This window comes from Coregonus lavaretus (genome assembly GCF_964263955.1).
Source record: "Coregonus lavaretus genome assembly, chromosome: 24".
NCBI classification, from domain to species: Eukaryota; Metazoa; Chordata; class Actinopteri; order Salmoniformes; family Salmonidae; genus Coregonus; species Coregonus lavaretus.
Window position 1 is genome coordinate 1283482 of NC_140011.1, and position 16965 is coordinate 1300446.

The window sequence follows — 16965 nt, forward strand, 5'->3', positions numbered from 1 at the left end:
CAGGAAAGGAACTTATCAAGGCATCAAGCTCATTGATGAACTCTCCAAGGGAACCTGGAGGGCGATAGATGACAAGGATATTAAGCTTAAATGGGCTAGTGACTGTGACAGCATGGAATTCAAATGAGGAGATAGACAGATGGGTTAGGGGAAAAATTGAGAATGTCCACTTGGGAGAGATGAGGATTCCTGTGCCACCACCCCTCTGACCAGATGCTCTCGGGGTATGCGAGAACACATGGTCAGACGAGGAGAGATCAGTAGGAGTAGCAGTGTTTTCAGTGGTAATCCATGTTTCCGTCAGCGCCAGGAAGTCGAGGGACTGGAGGTTAGCATAGGCTGGGATGAAGTCAGCTTTGTTGGCAGCAGAACGGCAGTTCCAGAGGCTGCCTGAGACCTGGAACTCCAGGTGTGGGGTGCGTGCAGGGACCACCAGGTTAGAGAGGCAGCAGCCACGCGGTGTGAGGCGTTTGTGTAGCCTGTGCAGAGAGGAGAGAACAGGGATAGGCAGAGGCATAGTTGACAGGCTGTAGCAAATGGCTACAATAATGCAGAGGAGATCGGAATGAAATGAACTAAACATCTGGGAGAGGAGAGAGCAGGGCCTCCCTCACCAAAACTTCCACCTCAGAAACTATAATTGTTTCACTGAACCACCCAAACAAAAACTCTCCCAACTTCCACCTTTAGAAATCAGAATTGTTGTGAACCACAGCGGTTCAATGTTTCAAGGAATAGACTCAACCCACTTTATTCAGCTAGCTAACTATGACACCATAGCTAACTAGCATGCTAGCATGCTAGCATCCAATAACACACAGTTTAGCACCAACACTTGGTCACAACAAACCACCAATAGTGTGTTAACACACTAAACAGATAATTCGTGTCCGTGTCTAGTTCCTTTCATAACGCAGCAATAATTAAACGTTGGCTAGCTAGCACAAATAAATTGTATTTAGCTGCCACAGTACAGCACACAATGGCTACTGTGTTGACTCTGTTCGAAAAACGGCTAGCTAGCTAGCTTCGTGCTACACCCGGCACCGCCGAAAAACAATGCTAACCTACAATAACTACCCACAACAGCCCACGATGCCTAACTATGACGCCATAGCTAACTAGCATGCTAGCATCCAATAACACACAGTTTAGCACCAATACTTGGTTACAACAAACTACCAATAGTGTGTTAACTGTTAATAACGGGATATGAGAAGGGAGAGTCGGCGAATGATCGATTCAGACTAGGTGGTAAATTGTATGACAAGCGGCAGTTTATTCAGAGTAAAAATGTCTGGTACAAAACGTGCACGGTCTCGTTCTTTCAGCTCATAGGGAACTTCCAGAAAAAGCCCCAAAAAACAGTTCACATATGTTTTATACTATTTGTAAAGTAGGTTGAGCCTGGCAGATCTGGTCTTCTGGTTGGTCCATGCTGCTCGGGCGTCGTCCTCTGTGATTGGGTCTAGGAGATTTGCACACTGTAGCTCAGGTCCTTTGTTCCGAATGTTTCAGCAGAGTAAAGATTTGGTGTGTGCGTTTAGTTATCTCTTATCTTGAGTGAGTCTGTGTGTGTGAGTGCATTTGTGGCAAGAGTGTGTGTGTTGGTCAAAGCTTGTCTTGGAAAAAGGAATTAGTTATAGCAATTTAATGGCAATAAGCTGTTTATAAAAATAGCATTCATTACAAATCCCCCTCTACACGTCTCTTAAGACGTGTCATATACTAAGTAAAAAAGAAAGAAAAGGGAAACTTTCTCAGAGAGAAAGTTTTGAGTCCCCCTCTTCACGTCTCAAAAGAGACGTGACATAAACTAAGTAAAAGTTCTACTCTCATCCTCTTCGAAAGATAAAAAGTCTCCCTCTCCAAGAAGAGGAAACATCTGGGAAGGGCTTGTTGGGTCAATGGCCTTAGTTATGAGCCTAGTGGTGAGTGAGCGAATGCATGGTATGCAACAGCATCCACACAAAACCAAAATGGCCGCAAACACCGAGATTGAAACCAAAATGGAGGACACCAGGGCTTTATATTTACCAAAAGCGTCCATCCAGGAATCCCACATGGAGGTGTCTACACCGGAATGGGATTTCATCTTACCATTAAGAGTCTTCAAGCCTTCTAAGGCGATAGTCAGGCTGCCATCAGGGGCTGTGTTATTGGGTATGAAAGTGCAGCACTGTTCGCCAAACATGGTGCATACACCTCCTTTCTCTGAGAGCAGCATATCTACTGCAATACGATTTTGGAAGGCCATCAAGCTGGTGGCAGCCAATTGGCCATGCACCGCCTCAAAACCTTGCTGGGTCCAATTGCCTAGTTTTTGGACATTAAAATGAATATAATTGATCCTGTCAACATTTTTATTAATAGTACACCACCAGCACACTGATGATTCAAAACCGGCTGCAACCTGATCCACGAGTTTATACTTATCTGGCACCCCCCTAGGGATCCCTATGGCATCGATATAGGTGGGGTCCCATCGATCTGTTCTTGTCGATCTTTTGGATCGGGATGAATCCCAGTCCCTCTTCATTTGGGCCATCAGGTCCTTCACTTCCATAGGATAAACTGAAACAGGAAGGATCAAAGAGACAAGAGCACAAAGACCAGTAGCATTTCCGGGGAGGCGATCATACAGATGGTTTCCTCCACACCACCACCATACATCAGCTCTAGACACAGACTGAAAGGGATCATTAGGATTATGGGTGTTATTACACCATTCATAAGGTAATGCTCCCAGCATTGGAGGGCCAAGGGACATATTAATACAAGTGAAATTAGCCCTGGCAACCCGAGAAGAAAACATTGGGCCCTTTCTAGTACTTATAACAATAGGGTAAAACTTGTCCCATACAGAGCAACTGGCAGTTGGGTTGTCATACTTCATAACAGGAAGAAGACATACTTCAGGTAAGGTAGCCGGTACAATGCGAAGGAGTGGACGGGCCCCCATACATACCACACAGCTCTGGTGGGTGGCCTTGCCCGCCTCCTCAGACAATAATAGCCAATTATTCGTAAGTCCCGAGACCCCCGTAGCTGTAAGGATAGCACCGTCAAGAGTGGGCGGTGCTGTAAATAAAATAATAGAATTGTTTTTATTATTATTTTCAGTAATAGCCTGTGCTTTCGCGCCATTAATATGGCATATTCGAAGGTTCCAATAGACTATTGCAGTGGTACTGCTTACATGAGGAGCAAGTATAAAATCTTGGCAGCCTGTTGCAATATCGGGATGGATAGTAATTTTAAGTCCTTCAGAGTTTCTCGTCAAAGTCAAAAGTTTCCTCCATTGTCGTCCTAATATAGTGGAGGTGTAACTGGACCAGTCATATCTAGTCTCACATACCAAGTTTGTCCAAGTCCAATCGCTCGGGGAGTCCCCAACTGTCATATACCAGTCCCAGTCACGGTAGTAGGTAGCATCCGTACCTTTTCTATAATGAGTTTTTCCCAAGTTTACCCACGGCACTGTCGCAGTGGTGGTAACATTAAAGGGTATGCATAATGTGGTGGTTCTATGCACTTGTCTGGGCCCACAGGAAAGGGTGGTAGAGGCAACTTGTCTTTTGTGTACATGGTGGTTTAGGAGTAGATTTGTACGGTTACGTAGGCTGTTGGTATAGTTATTCAATGTGTCGGAGTGTAAGTTAGTTGGATGTGTCAGGTATTGTACTGACCAGAGTATGATTCCTAGAGTAACCCCAATAGTTACACTCAGCAAAACAAGGAGTGGAGCAGAGCACCCCAGTCTCTCCCATGGTGGTCTGTCCCTCCTCTGTTTTTCCCCTCCAGTATCTGAAGATGGGAGTCTCCTCCACATATTCAGATAGTGTTGGTGTCAAGAATTTGATCCGAATTTAATGTGATTAAATCACTTCTGACTTCAGTCAGGGTTCTAGAAGGAGTTGGTGCTGGTGTACAATGTGTCAAGTGGTGCCAAGGTGCGCCTGATTTACCTTTGACCTGGACTGAGTGCGAAGTAACCTCCTTCACTTCGTACGGTCCAGTCCACCTGGGATCATGCCACTTTCTCTTGTGAACCTTGATCCTTACCCAGTCGCCAACCTTTACCTTCAGTGGTTCTGGATCCCCCGTCAGCTCCCCCTCTTGGACTCTGTGTATCTGTTTGGAGAGAGCTGCAGACAGTTCCGTCAATTTCCTTACATAGTCAGTCATACCTATCTGGTGTACATCAAGAGGGGGCATATGACCTCCCTCTCTTGGTGGACCTGGCATAACTCTTCCGGTCATTATTTCATGGGGTGAAAGATGTGTCCCTGCTCCTGGTGAGGACCTCATGGCCATCAACGCAAGGGGCAGGGCTTCCACCCACGTCAATTTAGAACCTGCACAAACCTTGGCTATCTTAGCCTTCAGGGTTTGGTTAGCGCGTTCCACAAGGCCTTGAGATTGCGGCTTATACACAGAACCAAACTTGTGCACAATCCCGAACCTCTCCTCCACCTGTCTTAGGTGTTGGTTTGAAAAATGGGACCCATTGTCGGATCTTATTTGTCTTGGGACCCCATATCTTGGTATGAGCTCTGTCTGTAACCACTTAATGACAGACTTCCCATCCTCCTTAGCTGTTGGAATGGCTTCTACCCATTTGGAAAACCTATCTACCATCACTAGCAAATATCTCTTTCCGCTTTTCACATTATCTGCCCCCATATCTGTATAATCTATACTGATGTCTTGGAAACATGCGTTTGGCACTGGGTAGGACCCCATTGGGGTTTGGTATGGTTTCTTTGGATTGTGACTTCCACAAATTTCACAACTGTCGCAGAACAAATCCGTCATGTCCTTCATAAAAGGATGCCACCAAATGTAGGAAATTTTCTGCAAAGTCTTAAGTTTCCCCTCATGGGTGGGCCCATGGGCTTCTCTTATCAGTTCAGGGCAGAGATTTGCTGGGGCCACCAGTCTGCCATCATGGCACCTCCACAGTTCATCAGGTCCTTTGGTGGCCCCCTTCTGTCCCCAGACCGAATGTTCATATGGTCCCGCTGTAAGTTGTAATTCCTTTATGTGTTGGTTCGTCAATTCAGTCTGGGCAGGTGGTATCTGCAATGCCATCTGCTTCGGGGTGTAGCCACCTGCCTTCTTGGCTGCTTGGTCTGCAGCGTCATTCCCTCTGCCGACTCTTTTCTTGAGGTCCTGATGACCTCTGCACTTCATGATGGCCACCTTCTTTGGCAGGGATACAGCTTTTATCAGTCTCTCCATTTGTGCCTTGTGCTTGATTGGTAAATTTCCTGTGGTGGTGAAGTTGCGTCTGACCCATTGAGGTCCATCGGTGTGTACTGCTCCATGAGCGTAGGCCGAATCGGTGTATATATTTACCGTCTTTCCTTCTGCCTTTTCCAGAGCTTGGGTTAGTCCGATGATCTCAGCCAATTGTGCAGAAGCAGGTTGGGGAATTACTCCTGATTCCAGAGTGATATGGGTTTTGTCCTGTAACTGCTGTACTACTGCGTATGCAGCTATGTTTCCTTCTTTTCCTCTGTAACAGCAGCCATCAGTGTACAACCATAAGTCAGGTCGGATCATGGGTTCGTTTCCCAAGTCAGGTCTCAGCTTGAGTTCCTGAGCTGCTCTTTCCTGGCAGGAGTGTGCCAGGCCTTCTTCTGCATTGAGTGCGTCAGCCATGTTTTTGTCTGTGTTGACAAACGTGATGTGTGACTGAGTACATTTGTTCTGAATTTTGCTTTTCCGTTCAGCACTGAAAGTGAATTCCTTGCTCATCAGGTATGCCGCAACCCCATGATGGGTGTGAATCTCCATCTTGTGGCACATCACAATGTGAGCGGTTTTTTCAATGGCCTTAGCCACTGCAGCTACATACCTGGAGCACGTGGTTTGGCCTGTCTCAATGTGATCAAGTTTAGCAGAGTGGTACATCAGTACTCTTCTCTCCCCCTCTTGTTTCTGAAAAAGGACGGAAGAGGTGAACCCCTCCTTTTCAGAAACATCCAAATGAAATGTTTTTTCATAATCAGGCGAGGTGAGGGCAGCAGCAACAGATAAATCGGTTTTTAACAGGCCAAATGCGGTAGAGGCTTCAGGAGTCCATACCAATGGGGCATGTAGGTTTCTTGGACCAGCTTCCCTCACGATCTCCCTCAGTGGTTCAGTTCTTGAAGTATAGTCCGGGATATGAGTACGGCTATATCCAGTCAAGCCTAGGAAGGACAGCATCCCTGAGACAGTGATGGGTCTTGGATGGTGTAAGATCGTGTCTCGGTGTGACTTGGAGAGTCCAGCACCATCTCCTGAGATCTCCCTTCCCAGGAACAGAACGGTACGTCTGCAGGATTGGACCTTGGCCATTTTTACTTTGTAGCCTTTGACTGCCAGAAAGTCCAAAAGAGTTTTAGTTATTTCCAGGCAGAGATCTGAGGTGGGAGCCCCCAACAACAGGTCATCAACATATTGTATAATTATCACTCCTTCCGGGATTTTCAGCTCCGCCAGGTGCGTCTTCAGGATATGATTGAAGATTCCGGGAGAACACCTGTAACCTTGGGGAAGAACCGAATACGTAAACTGCTGATTTTCGTAGGTAAACGCAAAGAGTGGCTGGGATGCTTCATCCAATGGAATACTGAAGAAGGCATTGGCCAAGTCCACTACAGTAAAGTACTGATGTTTGGGTGACAGATTGCTCAAAGTGATGTGAGGATCAGGAACAGGGAGATCAATCGGTGTGGTGACGTCATTCACAGCTCGGAAGTCTTGCACCATCCTATATGTCTCACCCCCAGCTTTAAGAACAGGAAGTATTGGAGTGTTCCATGGTGACTGAGTCCTATAGATACACCCTGCTCCCAGCAGGCCTTCGATAGTAGGTCTGATTCCCTCTATCTGTTCAGGTTTCAGTCGGTACTGCGTTCGATATATAGGAATCTGGTCAGGGTTGGTAAGGGTGATGGTAACTGGGTGAACCTGGAGTTTTCCCACATCAAAGGGTGTGTGAGTCCATATTGATTTGTCAATGGATTCCAAAACAGCTGGTGAAGATGGATGGTCAGAATAAGGTTTTCCATGGTGTCTTGGGAGTGTGATTCGCTCAGGTTGGCACTGTTCTTCTGTGTCTACCGTTGTTAAACGCCACATTTTTTCAGTGGTCGCTTTTAACAGTCCAGGTGTGGTGGTAGTCTCCCAGGTGAGTTTGGAGGCTCTTTTTATCATTTGTCCCAAACTCCTGGCTTCATGGCCGTTGCCCACAGCCAAGGTAACATGAGGTGCAGAATCAGGCCCCAGCTGGTACCAAGGCTTAAGGTTGTTGGAGAGTATGACAGGGGCAGCGACACCTTCTGTTCCACAGATAATAGTAACGCATCGAATGGTGGGAGTAAGGTGCATCATATTTTCATCCCAATCCTGAGTGTAGGGAGTTTCTTCATCATCAGTCACATTAAGTGTGCAGTGTAAGTCAGTCTGGGGAGGTTTGTAAGGGTAAAAAGAGTAAATGAGCTTTCTCATTTGATTAAACTGGAACTGGACAGCTGGAGTTGCTGGTCCTGTTGGGAGACACCTAAGCCAGTAGATTTCCTGTGTTGTAGATGGTATAGGGGTTGGTAGAATGGGAAGCATCAGGACTCTTGCACTTGGAATTTGGGAAACAGAGACTTCAACTCCCTTTTCTGTTAGGTATATTGCGCATCCGAGTCTGCAGAGTAGGTCCCTACCCAACAGGTTAATGGGGCAGTTTGGACAGAAAAGAAACTGATGTTTCAACTTTGATGGTCCCCATTGAAAAAGCAAGGGGTTGGTTTTGTACTGAGCTTCGGGTGTTCCTGATACCCCCACCACCTGTATTGATTCCGAAGACAGGGGTTGGTGAGATCTGATGGCAGAGTATGTACATCCAGTGTCCACCAGAAATTGATGGGTAACACCTTCCACCTCACACGTCACTGTTGGTTCTGTGTAAATGGGAAAATGCTGGCCATTTGTCTCACCAGGTGATGGTGGGCAACTTCATTCCCAGGGTGGGAAGCCATCGGACATGCCCTGGAAAGATACACCGGGATTGGCCGGGGTGGTTGGTGCTGCAGCTGGAGCAGTCGGATGATTGTACAGAGGTTGGTAGTAGCGAGGTCCCGGTGCCGCTGCTCTTGGACCTCCTCTTCCATGATAGGCATATCCTCTCCCACTATTGGCCATCCAGTGTTGTTGTTGGGCCGATAATGGCATCGGACAACGCCTTACCGGGTGTCCGGGTTGGCCGCAGTTATAGCACGGGCCCATTCGTCTAGGACCCCATTGTTGAGCTGGCACAGGATATCCCGGCTGGGCGTACCCAGCACCTGTATACACTGGCCCCTGGGTTGGTTGGGCTGGATAAGCCACTTGTGGGTATGGTGTGAGTTGTGCTGGGTATGCACTAGGTGGTGGCGGCTGGTATGGAGGCACAGGACCAGTCAAAGGGGTAGCAACCAGCATCTTAGTGACAGTATTTTCTATGATCTGGGATACATCGGGCGTGTCTTCTGCCATCATCTGCTTCTTGGGTTTTTCATTCTTCTGTGCCTCTTTGAGCTGGAGCTTCAACAGCTGAACCTGCAGTGACTGTACCTGTGTGTCAGCGGTGCCCTTATCCTTATTGTATTGGGTGATGTGGTGGGTGACATGGGAGTTGAACTGGACATTTGGCATGGCTCCCAACCCTACCGTGGCCCTCAGTTTGGTTCTTACTTCTGATGGGGTTCCGCTCACCACCATTTCCTTCCACATACTTAGGGTGGTTTCAGTATAATCATAGGGTTCATTATGGACTGTCCTCCAGGTGGTTTTTGCCCTGTCCAGGTATTCCGCTGCCTGTTCCCCTGGGTTGATAGTAAAGGAAGTGAGTGTAGCATAGTTCCTTTCTGTAGGATATGCTCTCCTCAACACATCCCAAAGTGGAGTTCTATATGTTTCAGGAGGAGTGGCCCCAGGGCTAGTTGTCATGCCTGCATCTCGGATGAGAACTGTCATGGTGGTATGGTCTGTAGCTCTAGCCAGCAGGGCCTTCATATCCGCTAAAGCCAGTCTGACCCCTGAAGTTAGTGTCTGTAGCTGCAGCAACCACGCCGACGCCCCACCATGCAGGCTGGGTAACTGCTCCATGAGAGCAGTGAGGTCTTGCATTTTCCATGCCACATACTCCTCACGGTTCTGAGTGGCACTCAGTCTAAGAGGCATCTGAGAATGTGCCTCTCTTTCTTTCTGCTGTCTTTCAACAATTCGGTTTGACCTTCTTATCACGTCCCTCAGTCCGGTTACCTTCCCCATCAGTACTCCCTCCACTCGGTAGGGGCCCCCTTGTTGTTCCACTTGTCTCAGAAATTCGAGTTCTCTGGATGCTTCTTCCAGATCTTCCTCACAAAGTTCCTCCCCATCATCCTTTTGTTCTTCAGTAGGTTGGTTCATGTGATATTCTCTTTCAGTATGACTGGACAGGTTGGGAACGGAATGGGCGTATTCCGCTAGCTGGCAAGCACCCTTTAGGGAATGTTCATATTCTTCCCTCAGACTGTCTCCCCTTTCAGATTGGGCTGGGGATGTCCTTTGCATATGGGAGGAGTGTCCACGCTGGGATTCGTTGTTTGATTTCGGAGAATCGGCTCTGGGTGGAGAAGTGTGGGAGTTATCTAGTCCTGAGTGTCTGCTCAGCTGTGGTGCACACTGGGATCCCCTGGTTGATCTCAGGGAGTCTGCCCTGAGTGAAGAAGGATGGAGGGAGTCTTCTGATGTTGAGTGTCTGCTCAGGTGTGGTGGCTGGGTTGTGTCCGGTTCCCTTGGGGTGGAATGGTGTGAAGGCCGTCTGTCTATTGTGAGTTCTTCACACGTCAGGTGTCCCCCCTCAAGGTCAACGTTCATCCTTCCCTTTAGGTGTCCTCCTTGCACAACGAAGACTGGAGCCTGTATCTTTGGTCCAGTGACAGAGTTCACCAAGGGAGTGTATGGAGGGGGTGTAGCAAGGGCGACCTCTGCTGGTAGAGGTGGGTAGATGGGAGCCGTGGGTGGAGTCGGCTCTGATAGGCTACCCTGCTGGGCCTCCATAGACGCCTCTTCCTCCTTTGTAATGACTACCCCCATCATTTCTGGTTTCTTGTTCAGTTGCGCTTTGAGAGCCTCCTCCACAGCCCATGTTCCTATTTTTAGTTCTGCTTCTGCTCTCTCTCGTTGCTTAGTCCCTTCCTTTTTAAACAAATGACTTTTATTCTTTTCTACCTCCCTGTCTCTAGCTTCCTGCACTGCCTCTCTCAGTCCGCCTTCCATCTTCCCCAGTTGGGCCCTGTTTGGCGGGCCCCCCCCTAGATAACCCGCCTGTGTCCACTTCAACTTCACCCCCTCCCAAACCTTCTTAAGAGACTTCCACTGTAAATTGCCCCCTGACCTATCTTGTATCTTCTGATCTAGAAAATCGTTAAATTTAAGCTTTAGAGTATTTGGGGTCGTCATTTTATCATATATCTTGTATTTTATGCTTATTTAATTTTTATTTTATCAGCTTAAATTTTAATACCTTAATTAGACTATCTTAATATACTTAGCCCGTCACCGGTTAATACCAGCGCTGCATTCCTGGAGACATGTACTCTGTCTTATCTCAGAGCTCCTCCCTCGTACTCTCAGAATTTTATATGTGTTGTTTATTTATCAGGCGTTGTGGAATGCGCAACCAACAGATTATATCAGCACATTAAAACACATCATTTAGACATTCATTCAATATAGTCAATATTTGTCACTTAAAATACTTCACATTAATCAATATACTTTCAACACTTACACATTACATTAGAGATCTCTCAAACACTCTGAACCTATTCCTTACCGATCTCAGTCGGACCGGTCTCAGCCGGACTTAGAATGGTTACCACTTTATCATTTACCACTGTTCACTTTAACTACACCCTTCACCTAACGAATATTGGAGCTTTTGGATAAGGCTTATACACTTTAAGACTATCGGAATCCTATTTTATTTTTTATTTTTATTATATATATATATTTTTTTTTTTTACTAGCAATGTTCATCATTGAACAATAACCATTAAACAATTGACATTTACACATCCGACCCTATTGGTACATGGAGCGTTTGTCATTAAGTAATACACATTTATCAGTTGACATTTACACATCCGACCCTATTGGTACATGGAGCGTTTGTCATTAAGTAATACACATTTCTATCTCTCCTAGCCACACAGTTCCCCCCGGTCTGACTCTCTTGGTCCGTCTCTGTGAACCAACTCTCCCAGACGGTTTAAACTTAATACATATTATCACACATTCCCCGATCTGACTCTCTTGGTCCGTCTCTGTGAACCAACTCTCCCAGACGGTTTAATACATTTTATCACAAAGTCCCTCCCGGTCTAACTCTCTTGGTCCGTCTCTGTGAACCAACTCTCTTAGCCGACTCTCGACTTATTAATTATTCCCAGACATGTTTACTACACTGCTTTTCAGTTTGTCATCTATGCATAAATTGTATCAAGAATTCATACTCACACTCGGTAATACTGATCAAAATTTGGATAGACTATTCGACAATATGCAAAGTTTGATTTAACAGGTTTTGCTTACCTTTTTTTTTTTTTATAGTCGACTTTAGGATCAGTTTCCCGAGCTGAGTTGAATTGTTGTCCTCCCTCCGAATAATTACACCAGTCTTTCCGTGAATCGTCCTTTTACCAACTCGCCCCCTCACATCCACATTAACCACTCTGGACCGTGTATCTAGACAACCATCGACTGCTACCAAGTTTCTGTTAATAACGGGATATGAGAAGGGAGAGTCGGCGAATGATCGATTCAGACTAGGTGGTAAATTGTATGACAAGCGGCAGTTTATTCAGAGTAAAAATGTCTGGTACAAAACGTGCACGGTCTCGTTCTTTCAGCTCATAGGGAACTTCCAGAAAAAGCCCCAAAAAACAGTTCACATATGTTTTATACTATTTGTAAAGTAGGTTGAGCCTGGCAGATCTGGTCTTCTGGTTGGTCCATGCTGCTCGGGCGTCGTCCTCTGTGATTGGGTCTAGGAGATTTGCACACTGTAGCTCAGGTCCTTTGTTCCGAATGTTTCAGCAGAGTAAAGATTTGGTGTGTGCGTTTAGTTATCTCTTATCTTGAGTGAGTCTGTGTGTGTGAGTGCATTTGTGGCAAGAGTGTGTGTGTTGGTCAAAGCTTGTCTTGGAAAAAGGAATTAGTTATAGCAATTTAATGGCAATAAGCTGTTTATAAAAATAGCATTCATTACATAACACACTAAACAGATAATTCGTGTCCGTGTCTAGTTCCTTTCATAACGCAGCAAAAATTAAACGTTGGCTAGCTAGCACAAATATATTGTATTTAGCTACTGCAGTACAGTTAGCTGGTCGTGTTGGCTAGCTAGCAATGGCTACTGTGTTGACTTTGTTTGACAAAACGGCTAGCTAGCTAGCTTCGTGCTGCGGGCCTATCTACAATACCTAACTACAATCTAAATACATAATTAAGCCTTACTCGACAAAGCCCAAGCTATGTATAACGCCAAACTTACCCGACGCCAGCTAACATTTGTCTTCTGCAATCAGTAGGTGTAATTAAGTACAGTAGCTACTAACTACCTAACGTTGATGGCTCAGATAATGAGGTTAGAAAAACGGCTGAACCCCCATGCTTCACAGTAGGTATGGTGTTCTTTGGATGCAACTCAGCATTCTTTGTCCTCCAAACATGACGAGTTGAGTTTTTACCAAAAAGTTCTATTTTGGTTTCATCTGACCATATGACATTCTCCCAATCCTCTTCTGGATCATCCAAATGCACTCTAGCAAACTTCAGATGGGCCTGGACATGTACTGGCTTAAGCAGGGGGACACGTCTCGCACTGCAGGATTTGAGTCCCTGGCGGCGTAGTGTGTTACTGATGGTAGGCTTTGTTACTTTGGTCCCAGCTCTCTGCAGGTCATTCACTAGGTCCCCCCGTGTGGTTCTGGGATTTTTGCTCACCGTTCTTGTGATCATTTTGACCCCACGAGGTGAGATCTTGCGTGGAGCCCCAGATCGAGGGAGATTATCAGTGGTCTTGTATGTCTTCCATTTCCTAATAATTGCTCCCGCAGTTGATTTCTTCAAACCAAGCTGCTTACCTATTGCAGATTCAGTCTTCCCAGCCTGGTGCAGGTCTACAATTTTGTTTCTGGTGTCCTTTGACAGCTCTTTGGTCTTGGCCATAGTGGAGTTTGGAGTGTGACTGTTTGAGGTTGTGGACAGGTGTCTTTTATACTGATAACAAGTTCAAACAGGTGCCATTAATACAGGTAACGAGTGGAGGACAGAGGAGCCTCTTAAAGAAGAAGTTACAGGTCTGTGAGAGCCAGAAATCTTGCTTGTTTGTAGGTGACCAAATACTTATTTTCCACCATAATTTGCAAATAAATTCATAAAAAATCCTACAATGTGATTTTCTGGAGAAAAAAAATCTCATTTTGTCTGTCATAGTTGACGTGTACCTATGATGAAAATTACAGGCCTCTCTCATCTTTTTAAGTGGGAGAACTTGCACAATTGGTGGCTGACTAAATACTTTTTTTCCCCACTGTATAGTGTATCTGTGACCAAGATATGCATATCTGTATTCCCAGTCATGTGAAATCCATAGATTAGGGTCTAATGAATTTATTTCAATTGACTGATTTCCTCATATGAACTGTAACTCAGTAAAATCTTTGAAATTGTTACATGCTATGTTTATATTTTAGTTCAGTATATGTGGGTGATTCTCATGAATCCAACTAAAACTATGTCTGTAATGAATTCTGCTATATAGCCTCTACAAAAAACGTAAATAATTGACTATCATATTAAGGCTCAAAATGCTTGGTACCTGGCTCTGTTCTGGGCTTATATCTTATTTTTGTGTTTTTTAAATAAAATGATTACTCATATTCTCATAACCGTAATGCGTCCGGGTCAATTTTGTAGGACTTTACATGCATTTAATTTATAAAAATTACTAACATATTTAATTAAAACCAATGAAATATCGTTTAAAGTGGTACATACTCAAAGACAGTTATCATTTCTGGGTATTCACATTACAAACGACTTATATTTCTGACAAAAACTATGTGTCCGAGCATGTGTTTCTCATTACCGTAGCATTTCTTCAAGTTCCTGAAAAAAGTACAGTGCTTTTTTAACTACTATTAGCAACCTGTATTAGTGGTCCTCTGTAGCTCAGTTGGTAGAACACGGAGCTTGTAACGCCAGGGTAGTGGGTTCGATCCCCGGGACCACCCATACACAAAAAATGTATGCACGCATGACTAAGTCGCTTTGGATAAAAGCGTCTGCTAAATGGCATATTATATTATTATATTATTATATTAGAGCTAATGTTTGCTTTGCCCTAGCTAGTGCATTTAGTTAAATGGCATTTAGCAAGCCAGCTAGCTAGTTAGCAATTAGCATGAGAGATTAGCATTATTTTAGGCACTGGTTGTAACACTGTAGTTAGCCTACACTAGTAACACTGTAATCATGTTATTGCATTGTAATTGCATACTAATGGAGTTTAGCTGTTTATGTAATTACACAAGAGGAATAGGGAGGACTGATTGCCACTCTCTTTTTTGAGTGGCTATCATGGAATGTAATTTGATTAATTTCCATATTTCACAGGTATCAAAAACGAAAGAGAAACTTAAGTCTGTGGCAGACTTAACTCCCAAAGAACACAAAAAACATGTAAATATAACATTTAAATCAAAAATACATTTTTTATGAAATATTGTTGTAATAAGTATTCTGTATCTTAGGCAATCAAAAACATTTGCACACTTTTCACCTTTGCTATGTTTTTTTCTAACTTTACAATTGTTAAAGTAATTAGATTGTTTGTGCATGGTCTTGGAAAATGTTTTAAAAAATCATTACATCTGAACAGTTAAGATGATTAATTTACCATAGACAATAATTTGACATGGTATTTTATCCATCACAAAATAAACATTTTTTTGTCTTTATCTTTTCAAAATTTACCAAGAGTAATACCAAGTTTGTGAGAATCACCCAAGTGAAAGAGTTGAGGGACAGACAGTTAGGTCTTATTTCCGTTCCTCAGTCTCTTGGAGCAGAGCTTTTCTTCCCCTTAAAGTCCAGAGCTCTCTACCACACTGGTGTATTCTCAGTCAGGTATGGTGTATGGTAGATCTAGAGCCTAATTGTATGTCAAAAAGGTATATTTCTCAGCATAGGTTACCATACCTCTTTACCTGTTCAATTGTAATTTTAATTAATGATACACATTGATTTTTAAAAGAAAATGATGCTTTAGGAGTTTAGTCCCCACAAGGATAGTAAAACAAGGAAAAATTCCGGTATACTTTTCACGCCATTTCGCCCGGTGGGCGGTGTTATACGCCACGGTGGGCGTGGACTTCAAAGTGCAAGGACTGTCTGATGCGCGTCCACATTCAACCGAGAACCCTCCGCCTAGGACCTCATTCATAACTTCTTAACCGACATCCATATGGTGGGTTTCTACTTTCATATTAGTACATCATTTTTGCTTTATTTGAATTGACGATAGCTAGCTATCTACTGGCTGGACCAGTTTTCCCAAAAGTGAACGATGTGTAACGTCAAGTTTTTCTTCCTAGCCAACCAACAATGTTAATGAATGCTGCTATCAAGCCAATCTACTAGACTTAGGCTACTGAATGATATATATGAAACTGATCATGACTAGATTTAATCTAATTTCACTGCGATTGGTTAGTCAAAATGCAATAATACCTGTATACTGTCAATCACTGCGCTTAGATCAGAATAACTGAGCGTAGCCTACCCTTTTCCCAGTGACTGATGTGATCATGTAAACTCCTGATTATATTGTAAATGTCTCACAGTTAGCATACTTTATTTTACTGGTGTTCTAAGCAATCTAAAAGTTGATGAAGTGCTCTTTCTCTCTCAGAATATGAATTTGGTATCCGTGTTACTGGGTTCATTAAAAACTTTGCGTGAATGATATCTCTCAACTTGAAACAATGCGAAATCCGAATACAAAATCATTTGTTTTGCTAGTTCTATTCTGTGGCTTCATGAAATAGCAAACATAACGTGAATTCAGCGATGACATTTGTTTAACAAGACAAATCTATGGGCATGACGCTTCTGTGTGTGTGTGTGTGTGTGTGTGAGAGAGTGTGTGTGAGAGTGTGTGTGAGATAGGTGCCATCCCCCTTTCATGTAAAGTGCTTTAAATAATTGGAAAAGTGCTATCTATAAGCGCAATTCATTTTCATTGTATACTGTATATGGGGGAGACAGGAGTTTATTTTAGAAACCCAATACATGTGTGTGACATCACAGCCTTAGTGGCAGTTCTGCACTACAGTGGACTATTTTATAAATGTATTTTTCAAGTTTTATTGAAAGAGAGACAGAATTTAAGATGAAACAGATAGAGGGAACATAGTGTGAAGACCAGTGGGGCCGGGATTCGATCCAACGAAGGCAGGGGATGGCATATGTGCAGAGGGCAGCAGCCTTAACTGCTCAACCAACCTTAGGCCCAGAAGGGGACTATTTTACCTTGGCAGTTTTTCAGCTGCAGCATGGCGGGGTTGTTGTGAGGCTTGCCTGCCGCTGCCTTGGTGGCACTGATGAGGTCACCCAGAACCTTGGCCACGTCTTTGACTGCATTGATCAGGACCACCTACAGAGGGCACACCAGAAGCACACACACACACACGCACACACACACATACTTATGGGCACACACACACGTATGCGCACGCACACATGCACGTATGCGCGCACACACTCGCACATACACACACGCGCACACACACGTATGCGCGCACACATACACACACACAAACACCTTTGAAGCGAGTGATGGAATGGGATGGTAAGGGATTTCCACGTCAAGTGTCTAATCTTACCAAT

The 16965-nt window shown here is 44.4% G+C and overlaps 1 protein-coding gene across 6 annotated transcripts in view; it reads right to left on the bottom strand.

The window, feature by feature from the left end:
- Positions 1-16696, bottom strand: part of LOC311100103 (talin-1-like) — a 79650-nt gene extending 62954 nt beyond the window's left edge. For all 6 annotated transcript variants that reach the window (XM_084140854.1, XM_084140853.1, XM_084140855.1 and 3 more), the window contains exon 1: positions 16609-16696. The gene's annotated coding sequence lies outside the window, so the exon portion shown is untranslated. The remainder of the gene's footprint in view (positions 1-16608) is intronic.
- Between the last annotated feature and the right edge of the window lie 269 nt (positions 16697-16965).